Source organism: Dromiciops gliroides, chromosome 2 (assembly GCF_019393635.1).
Source record: "Dromiciops gliroides isolate mDroGli1 chromosome 2, mDroGli1.pri, whole genome shotgun sequence".
Lineage (NCBI taxonomy): Eukaryota > Metazoa > Chordata > Mammalia > Microbiotheria > Microbiotheriidae > Dromiciops > Dromiciops gliroides.
Window position 1 is genome coordinate 497,946,891 of NC_057862.1, and position 19,032 is coordinate 497,965,922.

General features: G+C 34.6%; 1 pseudogene; it reads right to left on the reverse strand.

Annotated features, from left to right (window-relative positions):
- Positions 1-18,110: 18,110 nt before the first annotated feature.
- On the reverse strand, positions 18,111-18,589 carry LOC122738161 (annotated as a pseudogene).
- Positions 18,590-19,032: the final 443 nt, after the last annotated feature.

Sequence of the window (19,032 nt, forward strand, 5' to 3'; positions counted from 1 at the left end):
TTTTTTCCCCCAGAGTGAACATATGGTACCAGAGAGCAAGGTGATCCCAAGAATGCCCATGTAGTCCCAACTCAGACAACATGGCTACCTGCCCAGGTTTTTAATTTTTTTAATTCATTTTTGATAAGAGGTAGGTGGTTTACATCAATCAAAGCTAATTGGTTAGCATTATTCAAGTGTAATTGGTTGACATGACTGAAGGGGGGCTATATTAAAATGAAGTCCGAAGATGACATCAAAGAAAAGGATGCTAGATCCCTTATATTCCTCAATGGTCAATCTGGTCAACTCAAAATCCATTCATCGAGGTATGGTTAAATCTTATCAGTAATATCCTTGGATTATCTAAAGGAAATAATCAATCTCTACCCAAAGTTCTTTTTGTGCACTTGAGGTTGGTGGGTTTGACATATATGAGGTTATAGAGTCTCTCAAGAAGGCCTTGTCCTGTTAAAAAGAGGAGATATCTAGATCCCCCAAGATAATAATTATTTCTCACATTTGCTTTCATCACAGTGTAATTTCCTTGTTTACCATTTTTATATTGTGAATATTTATTTTTGCTTTGCCTCATTGAATGGTTGAAACTCCTGTTTTGTTGTTTGTTTTCAAGATTTACCAGATGCAAAGAGAACTTTTTCTATCATCTCTTTTTTCATTCTGGGTATTTTTTGTTTCTTAGATGTTTTTCTATTGAGCAAGAGATTATCCAATTTGTTTTTTCTGCCTTTTGTGGGTTGTTTGATCAATTTTGAGAGTTTAGGCATGTATTTTCCTTTTAAATTCTGAAAGTTAGGTATCTATTTTCCTCCTCTTGCTCTAATATGTTCCCCTAAATATGATTTCTGACTTTCTTCTTCTGTAAACATAGTACTTTGCCTTTTCAGTTAATAATGATTAATCTACTTTAAGAAAACCTTATTCCCAGCATCTGCCATTCACTCACTCTAAAATCCCCTTCCCCATTTGTTACCTCTCTTCCTAGTTTTGGAGTTTTGCTTAACTCGCTTTTTCTTTCTTCATTTCATATAGCTATTTCATTCTCGTCCCTCCTCATTTAGTAGCCCAGTAAAATTTCCCTTCTCCTTTCCTTCAGCTTTTTATATTTTATATTTTATATATATATATATATATATATAAAATACATGCATATGTATTCTATGCCTTTTTTCTAAAAATTAACAAACATTTATTTTCCTTATTCTCTTCCTTATTTTCTTGCATTTCGATATATTTGACTTTTATTCTTTGATTTATAACACTATCCTTATTTAGTACTTCTTTAGTCTCTGTTTTCCTCTTGGAATTCAAGTTTGTAAGGTTACTCTTTATGATTATTTCTTCTAATATTGTTCTATTATTGTCATTCAGATGTTGTCCATTGCCCTGCTCTCTTTTGAATTTAGCCTCATTCTTAGGAATATTAGTTACTACAAGTGATGAAGAGAATGTTGTTCCATTATTTGAATTTTCCTATTTTCCTTACCGCACAGGACCTTTGTCCTCCATGTGGTTAATTTATTTTTCTCCCCATTTTCCTCCCTGGGCCTATATGCCACTACTCACATGGATTTAGTTATCCCTAGGAATTCTGATTTCATTTCACCTGAGGCAGGATACGTATCATTTCTAAACACCAAATTCTTGTAGATTGTACCCATTGCAAGGTCTCCAGATTACTTTATAGAATACCTTTCTTCCTCTATGGAAGTGTTCATCAGTAATACTATAAATATGTACCTGTATTTTCTTTTTTCTTTTGTTTTTGGTGGGGCAACGAGGGTTAAGTGACTTGCCCAAGGTCACACAGCTAGTACGTGTCAAGTGTCTGAGGCCAGATTTGAACTCAGGTACTCCTGAATCCAGGGCTGGTGCTTTATCCAGTGTGCCACCTAGCTGCCCCCTGTACCTGTATTTTCAATGAATGAATGCATATGTATGCAAATATGCCAGACTTTTGGTCTGTTTTGTAGTGTATTTCTGCATTTGTATGAGTGTTTCACTTCAATGAAGTGCCTGAAACGGGATATAGCCATGATCTTAAAAGTACAGAGTTAACAAACTCTCATTTTGTGACAGAAGCCCACTGTTTATCCAAACTGGTCTGGTTTCTATCTCTACTTTCTATCTCTACTTTCTGATTCTATCTCTACTTTCATGCTTTGGCATAGGTGGTTCCCACAATACTTGCAATTTATTTGCTCCTTTACTTAATTCTGTAGAATTCATAGTGGCTTTCAAAGATCAGATCAGGTACCATTTCCTATTTGAGAGCTTTTCTGATCACACTAACTGTTAGTTCTGTCTTACTCTAGAAATTACTATAGGATTACAAGATCATATATATTTTAACTCATAGGGATTCAGAGACCATTTTGTACAAACCTTGTATTTTACAGTTGAGGAAACTGAGGCCCAGAAATGTTTTAAAAAAAAAGATTTGTCCAAGGTCACATAGGTTTACTCATCATAGGCCAAATTTAAACCCAGTCGTCTGACTCTGGAACCCATGTTCTTTCCATTTTATCACACTATTTTTTTTTTAATAAAATTGTATATATGTTGTATTTTTGTACACATGCATGTATACATGTATACATAAGCAGATTTCCAACTTCTGGAGGTCAGGGACTATTTATTTAATTGGATTTGGTAATACCAGACAGATCAAACCATAAAATATGAGGAGGGAGGGAAATAGGAAGGGAGGGAGAAGGGGAGGGAGAGGGAAGGAAGAAGGAAGGGAAAGAGAGACAGAGAGATAGAGAGAAAGTGTGTGTTAAAGACATATTTAGATATAGATAGACATATAAATAGAAGACTAGTTGGTTAAAACACATTCCTATGTTTTAAGAGAAATATGCATACATATATGTGTATATCTACATATGTGCAATATATGTTTTTGGATGTGCATCACTGTGTATATGTGTATACCCCCGCACACACACACACACACATATATATGTGTGTGTGTGTGTTGGGGGGGGTGTATACACATACACTGATGTCACTAGATCTTAAAAGAAGTTAAAATATGTAGAGTGGCAAAACAATTAACAAGTGACCATTCTGTTTATTTAAATCAATTTCATGGCAATGAACAAAGAATTTTAATGGCTTCCTCAACTTAAAGAAAAATCACTCCACTCAGCATCTGCAACTTGGGTCCATTTAGCAATGAGCATTAAAAAATATCCTAAGATACTTTTTAGCAACTTCTTGCCAATCATAGTCATTGGGTTTGAAATACACACTACAGCCATTTAAGCCAATTTAGAATTTTTTCTCCCTCTCTCTTTATTTTTCATTCCTCCAGGGGATGACAACTGTGTTGAGTGATTTTTCTCCCTGATGTTCAGAAATATTCTGTTAATTGCTGTCACGGCAGTTCTTGATCTGCCTGGCAAAATGTAGCAAAGGAAGAAGCATTTAGCTTTGAGGTTTATGAGCCTTTTTGCCATCACTATTCCTTCATCATAATATTTGAGGTCTGCTGCTACAATTTTATTCCCCCCCACCTGCTTTGCAGTGATTTATGCTAGTATAAGAAAACATTAGTCAGAATGACGGCAATCAAAATCAAATGAAATAAGAAAATTAGAGTATGCAGAAGCCTAACTTTGAAAAAAATCAATTAATCAACAAATTTAAATCCTGTTTCTGCTAAATGTATGGAACTGGGAAGGGTAGCTATTTCTTAATTCCTCCTTGATGAATATGATTCTAAATATGTATGACATTCTAGTTTTAATAACTTTTAATCCCAGGCACCTGAGTTTTCATCTCTTAAAAAAGGAACTCCTACCTTTAAGAAAGTACTAAGTTGGAATTCAGGTGACCAGAGTATTGCGCATAATTTTATAACTATGTATTTGCAGTGGGGGGGGGTGTTGTCTAGGAACATTAGCTCTCTTTTTTTTCAGCTTGTTTCTTCATCTACCATTTAAGAGAGTTAAAATAGATCATTTCTTAAATTCTGTTTCAGAACTTTGGTCCTAAAATTCTATTCTCCTTATCCAGGAAGAAACAACTTAAACTTGGGTGAGTACTTTAACTTCTCTGAACCTCAATTTTGTTTCACTAACAAATTAAATATTAACATTTGTCCTTTATAATTCATAGAATATATATGAATATATATAAGAATATATGAATCTGCCCTCTCCCGAGAGGGCATGTTGCCAGCTGGAGGGCCATGAATAGGATAGGCATGAGACGAGGCCCACTGATCCCAGCGCGCTCAAAGAGGAAGTGCAGGGCAGGGGAACTCCACACATCATAAAGGCCTCAGTGTAAGAAGCCAGTGACACAGCACCTATACCCCAGCACATGAAGTTCAAAGCAGGGACCCTGGTGCCCCTAGAGCAGACCTCAACTTAAAAAATAAATAAGCTGCAATAATGAGTAAGAAGCAAAAAAGAGCCCTCTCCATTGATAGCTTCTGTATCAACAGGGAAGAGGCAAACACAAACTCAGATGAGGACAATACTCTCAAATTGCCTACATGTGAAGCCTCAAGAGGGAAGGTGAATTGGTCTCAAGAACAAAAAGACTTCCTGGAAGAGTGCAAAAAGGATTTAAAAAATCAAATGAGAGAGGTAGAAGAAAAAATGGGGAGAGAAATGAAAGCAAAACAAGAAAACTATGAAAAAAAAAAGATTCAGCAGCTTGGAAAAGGAAGCACAAAGATTGACTGAAGGAAATAATTCCTTAAAAAATTCATCTGGCCAAATGGAAAAAAAGGTGCATAATCTCACTGAAGAAAACAATGCCTTAAAAAATTCATTTGGCCAAATGAAAAAAAAGGTGCATAATCTCATTGAAGAAAACAATGCCTTAAAATTAAATTGAGGGCAGCTAGGTGGCAGAGTGGATAGAGCACTGGCCTTGGAATCAGGAGTACCTAAGTTCAAATCCTGCCTCAGACACTTAACACTTAGTAGCTGAGTGACCTTGGGCAAGTCACTTAACCCCAATTGCCTCACTTAAAAAAAATTAAAATTGGACAGTTTGAAGATAATGAATCCACGAGACACCAGAAATCAGTCAAGCAGAATCAAAAGAATAAATAAATAGAAGAAAATGTGAAATACCTCATTGGAAAGACAACTGATCTGAAAAACAGATTCAGGAGAGACAATTTGAGAATCATTGGACTGCCTGAAGGCCATGATCAGAAAAAGAATCTAGAGACAATATTCAAGGAATTATTAAGGAGAACTGCCCTGATATTATACAATCAGAGGATAAGATCGTCACTGAAAGAATTCACTGATCACTTCCTGAAAGAGACCCCAAAAGGAAAACTCCAAGGAATATTGTAGCCAAATTCCAGTATTATCAGGTGAAGGAGAAAATACTCCAAGCAGCCAGAAAGAAGCAATTTAAATATCATAGAGCCACATTCAGGATTGCTCAGGACCTGGCAGCTTCAACATTAAAGGATCACAAGTCTTGGAATATTATATTCTGGAAGGCAAAGGAGCTTGGATTGCAGCCAAGAATCTATCACCCAGAAAAAAATGCGCATTCTCTTTCAGGGAAAAAGATGGACATTCAATGACATTGGGGACTTTCAATGTTTCCTGATGAAAAGACCAGAACTGAATAGAAAATTCAATCTTAACATACAAGATTCAAGAGAAGTTTAAAAAGGTAAACGGAAGGAAAAAAAAAGTTACTCAATTAAGTTAAACTGTTTACATCCCTACAGAAGAAGATAATACTCATTACTCTTAAGAACTATAAATGTATTTGGGCAGAGAAAAGGACTATACACAGAGGGTATAAATATAAATTGTCTTTGATGTGATGATACAAAGAAAATTAAGGGGTTAAAAAGGGAGTCTATGGGGAGGAGAGGAAAGGGGAGGTGGAATGAGGTGAATTACATGATACGAAGAGGTGAAAAAAAAACAACTATTACAATGGAGGGAAAGAAAGGAGGGGTGAACATTGTTTCAACCCCACCCTCATCAGATTTGATTCAAAGAGAGAATAATATATATGTTCGTTGGGATAAAGAAACTTAGTTCATTCTTTACAGAAGTAAAAGGGGAAGGGAAGGGGAGGGTTGATAGAAGGGAGGACAAAAGCAAGGGAGAAAAGCTTAAAGAAAAGTGAGGGAGTGATAAAAAGGGAGAGGAGATTGGGGGAGGCAGGAGTAAGAAACAAAACATTGGTGAGGAGGAATAGGGTGAAAGAAGGCTGGAAAAGTACAAAGGGGGTAAAGAGAATGGAGGGGAATAGACAGTTAGTAATAATAACTGTGAATGTGAATGGGATGAACTCTGCTATAAAATGGAAGTGAATTGCAGAGTGGAGTAAAAACCAGAATCCTACAATATGTTGTTTACAAGAAACACATTTGGAGCAGAGAGATACACACAGAGTAAAGGTAAAAGGCTGGAGCAGAAAATATTATGCTTCAGCTAAATAGAAAAAAGCAGAAGTAGCAGTCCTTATCTCAGACAAAGCACAGGCAAAAATAGATCTCATTAAAAGAGATAAGGAAGGAAACTACATCTTGCTAAAATATACTATAGATAATGAAGTAATATCAATATTAAATATGTATGCACCTAGTGGTATAGCATCCAAATTCTTAGAGGAGAAGTTAAATGAGTTACAAGAGGAATTAGACAGTAATACTATACTACTGGGGGATCTGAATCTCCCCCTCTCAGAATTAGATAAATCTAGCCAAAAAATAAATAAGAAAGAAGTGAAAGGGCTGAATAGATTACTAGAAAAGTGAGACATGATAGATGTCTGGAGAAGATTGAATGGGAATAGAAAGGAATATACCTTTCCTCAGCAGTACATGGCACATTTTCAAAAATTGACCATGTATTAGGGCACAAAAACATCATAGTCACATGTAGAAAGGTAGAAAGAGTAATTGCATCCTTCTCAGATCATGATGCAATCAAAATTACATGTAAGAAAGAGCCATAGAAATGTATACTGAAAATAAATTGGAAACTAAATAACTTCGTTCTAAAGAATGAATGGGTCCAACAACAAGTCATAGAAATAATCCATAAGTATATCCAAGAGAATGACAATAATGAGACAACATAACAAAGTCTGTGGGATGCAGACAAAGCAGTGCTTAGGGGAAAATTTATAGCTCTAACCGCTTACATGAATAAAAAAGATAAAGAGGAGATTGATGAATTGGGAATGCAACTTAAAAAGCTAGAAAAAGAACAAATTAGAAATCCCCAATTATATACTAAACTAGAGATCCTAAAAATTAAAGGAGAAATTAATAAAATTGAAAGCAAGGAAGCTATATAATTAATAAAACTAAGAGATGGTTTTATGAAAAAAAAAACAATAAAATAGATAAAATATTGGGTAATTTGATTAAAAAAAGAAAGAAGAAAAACAAATTGCCAGTATCAAAATGAAAAGGATGATGTTACCACCAATGAAGTAGAAATTAAATCAATAATTAGGAACTATTTTGCCCAACTGTATGCCAATAAATTTGACAATCTTAATGAAATGGATAAATATTTACAAAAATACAAATTGCACAGAATAACTGAAGAGGAAATAAAATTCTTAAATAAACCACATATTAGAAAAAGAAATTGAACAAGACATTAATGAACTCCCTAAGAAAAAATCCCCATGGTCCGATGGTTTTACAGGTGGATTTTACCAAATATTTAAAGAACAATTAATTCCAATTAATTAAAAACAGGTGCAGAAGGAGTTCTACTAAATTCCTTTTATGATACAAATATGGTGGTGATACCAAAACCAGGCAAAGTAAGAACAGAGAAAGAAAATTATAGAACAATTTCCCTAATGAATATTGATGCTAAAATCTTAAATAAGATATTAGCTAGGAGATTACAGCAAGTGATCACCAGGATAATACAGTATGACCAGGTGGGATTTATACCAGGAATGCAGGGCTGATTCAACATTAGGAAATCTATTAACATAATCAACCACATCAATAAGAAAACCAACCAAAATCATATGATTATCTCAATAGATGCAGAGAAAGCTTTTGACAAAATACAGCACTCATTCCTAATAAAAACACTAGATAGCTTAGGAATGGGTGTAGCTTTCCTTAAAAGAATAATCAGTGTATGTATATATATATATGTATGTGTGTGTGTGTGTGTGTGTGTGTGTGTGTGTGTGTATATATATATATATATATATATACACCTAAAACTATCAGCAAGCATTATATGCAATGGAGATAAGTTAGAGGCCTTCCCAATAAGATCAGGGGTGAAACAGGGATGTCCATTATCACTCCTATTATTTAATATTGTACTAGAAATGTTAGCTTTAGCAATCAGAGAAGAAAAAGGAATTAAAGGAATTGGAAGAGCCAAGGGGGAAACTATCATTCTTTGCAGATGATATCATGGTATACTTAAAGAATCCTAGAGAATCAACTCAAAAATTACTTGAAACAATTAGCAACTTTAGCAAAGTAGCAGGATATAAAATAAATCCACACAAGTCATCAGCATTTCTATACATGACCTACAAAGTCCAGCAGCAAGAGATAGAAAGAGAAATTCCATTTAGAGTAATGGTAGGTAATATAAAATACTTGGGAGTCTACTTGCCAAGACAAACTGAGGAATTCTATGAACACGATTACCAAACTCTTTTCACACAGATCAAATCAGATCTAAATAATTGGAAAGATATCAATAGCTCATGGATAGGCAGAGCTAATATAGTAAAAATAACAATTCTACCTAAATTAATTTACTTATTCAGTACCATACCAATCAGACTACATAAAAATTATTTTTTAGAGCTAGAAAAAATAATAAAAAAATTCATCTGGAAAAATAAAAAGACAAGAATATCAAGGGAAATAATGGAAAAAATGCACAGGAAGATTGGTTAGTTGTAGCAAATCTGGAGCTTTACTATAAAGTGGCAGTCATCAATACTAACTGGTACTAGCTAAAAAATAGAGTGGAGAATCCATGGAATAGGCTAGGCACAGGAGACACAGTAGTAAATGACCCTAGTAATGTAGTGTTTGATAAACACAAAGACTGCAGCTTCTGGGATAGGAACTCAGTATTTGACAAAAACTGTTGGGAAAACTGGAAGATAGTATAGCAGAAATTAGGCATAGACCAACATCTTACACCTTATACTAAAATAAGGTCAAAATGGATACATGATTTAGACATAAGAGGTGATAGCACAGGTAAATTAGGAGAGGAAGGAATAGTCTAGTTTTCAGATCTTTGGAAAGGAGAACAGTTTATGACAAAACAAGAGATAGAGAATATTATGAAATGCAAAATGGATGATTTTGATTACATTAAATTAAAAAGTTTCTATACAAACAGAAGCAATGCATCCAAAATTGGAAGGGAGGCAGAAAGCTTGGAAACAATTTTTATGGCCAGTACTTCTGATAAAGGCCTCATTTCTAAAGTATATAGGGAACTAAATCCAATGTATAAGAATCCAAGTCATTCTGCAATTGAGAAATGGTCAAAGGATATGAACAGGCAGTTTTCTGATGAAGAAATCAAAGCTATCTATTCCCATATGAAAAAATGCCCTAAATCCCTATTGATTTGAGAAATGCAAATTAAAACAACTCTGAGGTACCAACTGAAATCTATCAGATTGGCTGAAATGACAAAAAAAGGAAAATAATATATGTTGGAGAAGCTGTGGAAAAAGTCGGAACACTAATGCATTGTTGGTGGAGGTGTGAACTGATTCAACCATTCTGGAGAGCAATTTGGAATTATGCCCAAAGGGCTATAAAGCTGTGCATTCCCTTTGACCCAGCAATACCACTTTTGGGTCTTTTCCCCAAAGAGATCATGGAAAAGGGAAAAGGACCCACATGTACAAAAATATTTATAGCTACTCTTTATGTGGTGGCAAGGAATTGGAATTTGAGGGGATGCCCATCAGTTTTGGAATGGCTGGACAAATTTTGGTATATGAATGTAATGGAATACTATTTTGCTGTAAGGATTTATGAGCAGGATGACTTCAGAGAAACCCGGAGGGTCTTGCATGGGATGATGATGAGTGAGATGAGCAGAACTAGAAGAACATTGTACACGGTATCATCAACATTGTGTGTTGATCTACTGTGATGCACTAGATTCTTCTCACCAATGCAATGGTACAGAAGTGTTCCAGGGGACTCATGATGGAAAAGGATCTCCAAATCCAGGGAAAAAGAACTGTGGAGTATAGATGCTAATTGAAACATACTGTTTCTTTTGTTTTTGGTGATGTTGTTTTTTCTATTTTGAGGTTTTTCCTCATTGCTCTGTTTTTTCTCTTATAACATGACTAATGCAGAAATATGTTTAATGTTATATATATGTATATATATATATATATATATATATATATATATATATATATATATATATATATATATATATATATATCCTATATCAGATTACCTGCTGTCTAAGGGAGGGGGGAGGGATGGAGAAAAATATGAAATTGGAAAGCTTGTATAAACAAATGTTGAGAACTATTTTAAACATGTAACTGGAAAAAAATAAAATATTTGTTTCAGAAAAAAAGAATATATGAATCTTACAAAATTTAGAAATTAATGGTAATTATTCTACCCTGTATACATTCAATAAAAGTTTTTTTTTTAAATCCTAATCATTGATTAACATTTGTATTTGTTCTAGTCTATGAGATAATTTGACAGAATGAAAGGGTGCAAGATTAATTAAAGTAGGGCCATTGAATACCATGAAAAAAATGAGTTGCACATCTGGAGAGACAGAGGAATATGGTGAGTTAAAAGAGCTGAATTGGGTGTCAGGAAGACCTTGTTTTAAGTATTGCATTTAAACCCTTAATATTGACTATGAATGTAACAGTTTCTTAGAACTGGATACTTCTTGAAAGTGATAAGGTGGCAAGAAGAACACTTGTTAATCTTTCCTCCTGGAGGGTACTTCCTCATGGGTAGTTAGATCACTTGAAACAATGAAATCACAATTCTGGAAGAAAAGAAATTGTCTAGTTTTTGGCCAGGATCTCATAAGTAAAATCAGGAAAAAAGGAATGGGAGATAGCTATGTACCAAGGCTGGCTATGTGTGATTTAAATATGAAAGAAATTTAGGGTGTGCAACATTTTAAAAACATTGACTGCTCTTTTTTTCCATTATATGTTTAATCTTTTAGTCCAAGGTTCATTCCATGAAGTTTGGCTCTCCCCCTTTCTCTTTTCTAGTAGAATGAAACCAATATATGATCCTACCTCCAATTCAGCAACATACTCACTCCATAGAATGTTTATGGGAGGATTTTAATACAGAGACTCATTGGGAATATAATGTGGTATTTTATTAACTTTCTGGCATCATGTTTCTTTCCTTTTTTTTCTTTTTCAGGGCAAATGAGGTTTAAGTGACTTGCCCATGGTCACACAGCCAGTATGCGCCAAGTGTCTGAAGCCACATTTGAACCCAGGTCCTCCTGAATCCATAACCAGTGCTTTATCCACTGTGCCACCTAGCTACCCCTGGTATGTTTCAACATGTTTTTTGTTGAAAACCTTCTAAGAAAACAATTCTATACTAAGTGCATTTCAACTGCCATCTGAAGTTGCCCTTATTCTTTATCTGTCATAAGAGTATAGATTCATAGATCGCAAGGCCCTTGGAGAATATCTAATCCACCCACTTCTTTTACAGATGAGGAAATGGAAGTCTTACAAAGGTGAGGTGAGTTATCCAAAAAAGTCATACAATTTCTAAGTAGCACAGCCATTGTATGAATACAGGTCATCTGATCTTTGATCCTTTGCTTTTCCAACTATTCCAAGCTGAAGGTACTATGGTACATTGTAAATCATACTGTACATGGAGTGAATACCTGTGGGTTTCCATCCCAACTCTGATATTTTGGGTGAGTTAACAAAATTAATAAGCATTTTAGTAGTTTCATAATGCATTCAAATCATTTTGGTGATAGAGGTTTTCTAATCATAACCTCTAATGTTTAAAACGAAAAGGTAAGACATACTTTCTCCCTCACCTGATTATCATGAGATATTTAAGGTAAAATGTGAATTCATAAATACAATAGAAACACATTGTTATCTTTATCTTCACTCTTCTCAAACCACATTTGGTATTTAAAAATTTAATTCATGATTTCGTATACTCTGAATTTTACATTTATTTTATTATAGAGATTATTATTATAGAGATTATTATATTTTATTATAGAGATATTTGCTCAGGTCATATTTTACATTGGAATGTTTTTCAATGACCTTAGTGACATATCAGTACTCACATATGTCCTTGGCAAAAGAAAGATAGTTGCTCTTCAGTAGACATCCCAGAATTTCTAATATTTCATAGTTCATTCTTACTGATCATTTTCAATATTCTTATTAGCATTATTCACTAATATCTTTCTATGAAGCCTCATCATTGAATAAAGATCACCTTGGTATCTCGAAGGCTATGCCAATAGAAAACTGAAGGCAACAAGTCCATCCAAATGAGGAACATCTCAATCATATCTCTGATGTTAGACTCGATGCTTTTAATATAGGGGCCAGCACAGTGAGGTTTGGAGGTGATTAGCATCAGCTTGTTGGCCATTTGATGTCAGGAGCATCAGCATTTGTCTATTAAGGTGAAGAAGCATCATAATCTGTACCACTGTGGGGAATACACACAGAAATCAAATCATTGAAATTTAGAAGTATAATGAAGTATTGGCATGATAAGAGAATAGTTTTGGATCATATTAAGCCTGGTACAGTTGTTTCAATGCAATACAGCGTATTATTTTACTATATTTACTTGCTATACCTATAAGGAATAGTTACCATTCCATCTGCACTGTTATCATACAAGAACAAAATGAAGCGTCATAATTTTCCTAATTCATGGCCTCAATATGACTGTAAAAACATTTATTTCCTTTGGTTATTTGAAGGATCTCTCAAAAAGAAAACACACCTTTGAAGGCTGTATATGTGTTCATTGTTCTAAAGGATTGTCCTACTTCAAATCATTTTATTTTTTGAAATAAGGTATAATATTGGCCTGTTATTTTGTAAATCTCCCAATAGTAGGAAGGCAATCAGACCCCTGCAATGAAAGCATAGTATATAGACAGCGTTTTGGACTTGAGTTTAATAATACTCATCTTTTAACTCTGTTTTCTAAACATTCTATAGTGGTTTGACTTTAGATGAATCACTTAACATCTCTGAGTCTCCTTTTTTTTCTTATCTGTAAAATGGATATATAAAATCTATTGCACTTACTCTACAGGTTTGTTGTGAATACCAGATAAGATAATGTATGTAGAGTGCTTCATATTATGTCAGTCAGTTTTTATTATCCCATATATATTTTCTAAACTTCATTTCTAGATTTTGTTCTCATTATCCTCTTAAACCTAGAATATGAGTTGTACAAAATTGCAACTTGAAATTACAATGGGAATGTTATGTAAATATTTCCTTTAAATCCTCAAAATATTTCTTTAATTGATTTCTGTGTCTCATAGATTAATTATGTGAGAATTGCAAAGCATTTGGGAGTCTCATTAAAAAAGATTTGCTCATTTTCTTTTTTTTTAATGTAGTCTCTGAGCACATAGTAAAACAACAGAATAATGTGTCTTGAATTCAGAGAAATTAGGGTATTCTAAAAATAGGGCAGCAGTTTAAAATATTCTGTATGCTGCCTTGTGTTCAAGTCAAAACCTCTTTCTCATTATTCATTTTTGACCTGCATAGAGCCATATTAAAAAACAGCACAGATAGAAGATGAAGGGATGAGTTGGGAGGAGGGAAGAAGAGTTATTTTCTTGTAATATGAAATGGAATGTCTCATTTTAGCTGTTATCTCTCTTACCCAGCATAAGCCCTCAACTACTTGACAATGGACAGCATATTATAATTCAAGTTGGGTTTGGTAGAAAATTACATGCTTTGATAAAAATTTCCAACTTCTGCTGGCCTAGGAATGTAAAATTTGGTTTATCTAAGCACTAACAACATGTCAAAATAACAGACAAATGTTTTTTTTTTTTCCTCAGAGGGCAAAATATTTCTGTGTAAGCAATGCTTCCAAATGATAGAAATGCATTTCTTCAAGGTAGCATCTTGAAAACTGAATATTATTTTAAAATATGTAGGACAGAAGGGCTGACAAAGTCCCCCAGGTGCTAATTTTGAAGTTTCCTCTTTATCTTTTTTTTTCCCCTGAATTCTTTTAATGCTGATTGAGAAGGTATATGCTTCAGTGATTAATATGTATCCAACATGGTTCTACTAATGTCTCCTTTGAATGTTTATGATCAGTGTGACTTTTCTGGACTTACTTCAAACTGCCAGGAATAGATTTTCCTATGAATGTGATTCCAAATTCCACTATCTTCTATGAAAAGAAATTTAAGGAATAGAGATCACAGGAAGGAAAGTATTATGGCACAGTTTCATTTGACCAAAACCAACCAACCAAACAAACAAACAAACAAACAAACCCCACAGAAAAGAAACTCAAATAATTGAAGACATTTACTTCAATAACAGCCAAAGAGAATTAGTGATCCTAATGTCAGTATTAAAAATTGAAGTGAGAGGGGCACCTAGGTGGCACAGTGGATAGAGCACCAGCCCTGAATTCAGGAGGACCTGAGTTCAAATCCGACCTTATACACTTGACATTTACTAGCTGTGTGACCCTGGGCAAGTCACTTAACCCCAATCGCCTCACAAAAGAAAACATAAAAATCAAAACAAAATTGAAGTCAGAGCTATCATGTGATTGATAGAAAACAAAATTGGACTATTGTTCTGATGTGATAAATCTTATTTTAAAGGCACAAATATTTAAAATTTCTAGGGGTGGTTATTATAGGTTAATAATTGGTTTGAGGGTTCCGAACTACTTTAAGTATATTAACTCTTTTCATCATCCCTACCACCTTGTGATAAAGGTATGATAGGTGAGATAAAAATGGATAGCAATAATTATACCAATTTTACATATGAGGAAATTCAGGCTTAGAGTGACTTGCCCATGATCCCTCACCTTGTAAGTGTCTAGGACATAATTTGAACTCAGGTATTCATGATTCCAAGTTAAGTATTCTATCCACTTTGACAAACATTTGACTAAGAGATAAGGAGATGGGGCAGCTAGATGGTGCAGTGGATAGAGCACCGGCCCTGGAGTCAGGAGTACCTGAGTTCAAATCCAGTCTCAGACACTTAACACTTACTAGCTGTGTGACCCTGGGGAAGTCACTTAACCCCAACTGCCTCACTTAAAAAAAAAAAAAGAGATATAAGGAGATATGTTCATTTAAGGAAATGTGGCAACCTGAGTGGGTAACAAAGGTAGAGAAAACATTTGGATGAAAATATGGTAAGGAGAGAGGGAAACGATATTGCCATAAGCATACTACAGACCTCTCCCCCAACCCAGAAAGAAAATACATGAAGCCTACAATAAACAGATTACTAACTAGACTGTCATAGAAGCATGATATAACAATGATGAGTACCTTCAGATAATCTGATCTCTGAAAGAACTTCCTTCCAAAATTTAGTTATTGGGTTATTTGACTTAATAAAATTTTTACTTTGCAAAGATGGTCCAATCAAAAGTGAAAACAACTCTACTAGATTTGATTCTCAATAAGAAGAAACTCATGAAAACTATTTGAAACACAAAATAGCCACTCTTTGTAAATTGATATTAATCCAATTTAGCATACAAAGTCATATACAAAATATATATTTAAAATAATTTATTTTAGAAATTTATTGTTATGTCACAGTTGCTTCCCTTCCCTTATTCTCCCTACATGGGACCACTCATTGCAAGAAAAATTAATAATGTGAAGCCAAATCATAGAATAATCTCATGTAATACTGTATATTCAGTTTTCTTTATTTGCAGTCAATGTTTTTTTTTTTTTTTTTCTGCAGGGCAATGAGGGTTAAGTGACTTGCCCAGGGTCACACAGTTAGCAATTGTCAAGTGTCTGAGGCTGGATTTGAACTCAGGTCCTCCTGAATCAGGGGCAAGTGCTTTATAATCTCTGCCACTTAGCTGCCCCCATGAATGCCTTTCCAAGAAGAGGTCATTCTAATTCTCAAGATGAACATCTTTTCAAATGTTGTGACTGTTTACATTATGGTAATCATTAGGTTCTCTTGGTCTTGTTTTCTTCATTTTGCTTCAATTCAACTTATTCTTCACATATATTTCAAAATCTCTCATACTCATTATTTCTTCTGATACAATATGATTTCTCATTCATATATCATAATTTTTGTAATTTTCTAGTTAAATGGCATCAAACTTATTTCTAATTTTTCCCCTTTATCATTAAGATCGGTACTATAAATATTGTGTTTTTCATAATACTGGTTTTCTGTCTATAGCATCCTAGGGTTATTATACATGGCCACTAAGATCATGCCCACATACATCTAAGAAATGAATCACATTTTGACTTTTCTCACAAAAATCTAGTATTATTTCCATATTGGTTTTATCAATACTTTAATAAAATTAAAGTTAAACAGTATGTCTGTCATCCCAAAGTCCCCAAAATATTTAGTCATTTCACTTTTTATTTTATTTTGAAATCTGATTAGTATTTGGTCAGTAGTTTTGTTAATTTTAGATGTGCAAGCTCAAAATAGTTTAACTTAGCATTTCTTTTTTTATTTTTAATGACTTGGAACTGTTTTTAATGTAGTATATATACACACACACATATATATTTCTTCTTGTGAAAATAATTTGTTCGTATACTTTGACTACTTTACTACTAGAGAAGTGACGACTAGTTCAACCCCACATTTTAGAATTGTCTTCCCTGAAGCCCAAGAGGTGAAGTGATTTACCCAAGGTCCCCCTTGCTTTAAGTTGCATTACAAAATTTGAATTCAGGGTTTCTAACACAAATATCCATCATTATGTCCATAATACTTTACTTCATCCCTTTCTTCTTGAAAGAGGAAGAATTATTGTCCTTCAAGATATGTCCTTTTGCAATTCAATTAGTTTTTCCTTTATTGATTTAGATGCAATGCCATTTAATGATGATATTAATAATGACATGATTTCATTGTCTATGATACCTTGAAGTATAATGTAGCTTTTCTGATTATCCCTTTCAGGATTGTGAATTTTTATTGCAGTATATTGTCTTGTCAATTATTGTATTGTCTGAAATCATGTTTGCAAATTCTAGTAAATTGTGCTGAGGCCATTTATTTGCATTGTATATCTACCTTTATTTTTTTTAAGTTGTTCTTTTTTCTGAAGACAATTGTTGGGTTTTGTTTTCATATTCATATTCACCTCTTTTTTTGTTAGGGAGTTAAATCCATCAACATTTAAGGTTATATTATAATTATGTATTTTCATAGACTTCATTATTTTGGATTGATTTATGTAGAATTGATATTATAATGCTGTGTTTTTAACACTTATTTTCTCAGTCTTTCATTCAAAACTTCACATTTGTCATTTTATTTTTCAGAACCTATATTGGCTTGGAGATATTCTTGTATTCTAAATTTCCAGCTCTCATATTTGTTTTATTGACTTCTTTTAAACTTCTTCTATTTTCAGTTTTTATTTCTGTTATTATTTCCTCTTTGCAACTGTCAAATTATTTTTTTCCTGGGTGTGAGAAATAGAAACAACCAATTTAGTTCTTTGTCCCTTAATATCAGCTCAAGCCCCAATTCTGAAGGGTGATGTCAAGGAAACCAAATCTTTCCTACCCACCAGCCCCAATCATGAAATTATAATTCATATCCAAATCCCTATCTTCCACTCCTCTACCTCCACCTCCCCTTAGTGACAAAACCATCATAAATCTTCTCCCCTCCCCAGAAAGTATTCATCCAGATCCACATGGCACAAAAGCCACTGGGAACTTGGGAACTCATTGTGTGTCAACATGAGGCCCCCAAAGACCTCTGGACTCCTGTCATAGTTTCTCTTCTGTGATTAGTAGTAGCTTGGGTTTCTGTACAAGCAGGAAGAAATGAGGGGAAAGGAAGGCAGGGACATGGGAGATTTCCAGAAATTGTCTTTATGGGACCCCAGATTGTACAACCAACTCCTCTTTTGCTTCGACCGGGATCTGAGAAAGTGCACTGTAGGCATAAGCAGCTATTCTGGAGCCCTGCTGAAAATCTGCAAAAGAGATAAGGTAACTGGCAAGCCCTTGGTAGGGCTGGCTGGTGAGTGATGGCACTGGTGGCAGCTTCTTCCAGTGAGTCTAGCTACCGCTTAGGACAGCCAGGCAGGTACTGTAGTGTCTCACTCGGTCTATGCACTCATGCCTCTCTGTGTCCTGAGAGTTTGCTTCCAATACATCATGCTGACTGCCTTATCAAGGGTAGAAGACAGCAGGGCCTGCTCATCTGTACGGGCTGCAGGCAGGCTGTGGTAGTTGGGTTCTGCTCCATTTAGGGTCTTGGTTGGGGGACTACTGGGGTCCAAAAGTAGCTTCCATTCCTCTCGATCCTGGTCTGAGTCCTCCTTGTCGTTGCTATAGCAGTACCCCATGGCCGGAGCAAGTTCTGGGAGCTCAGATCTAGGAAATCAGCATCCAACAGGAGCCTTTTTCTCATCACATGACCCTCAACTCTGGCCCACAGACTCCTACTGGCGGCACTGAAGCCCCCTCAGCAGGCAGAACTGGCAGGCTATCTGTTTTTGGTGCCGGAAACTCGACCCTGTCAATTTATCTTTTGATCCATTCTGGTATTCCTATAGTTGATTCATTATTTCTAAGAGGATTATGGAATTTGTGAGTTTGTTTTCATGTTCACTTGGGATTTTCACTTCATTTTTTTATATACAATTTATTCATTGTTTAATATATTCCTCATCTCCTTGCTCAGGTTGATCTTCTTTCTTTGTGAGTTTCCTTCTTGTTATTGTTCTCATTCTCCTCCTAATCTTCAACCTCCTTTTCTACTTTTTCTCTTCGTCCATGACCACCACCA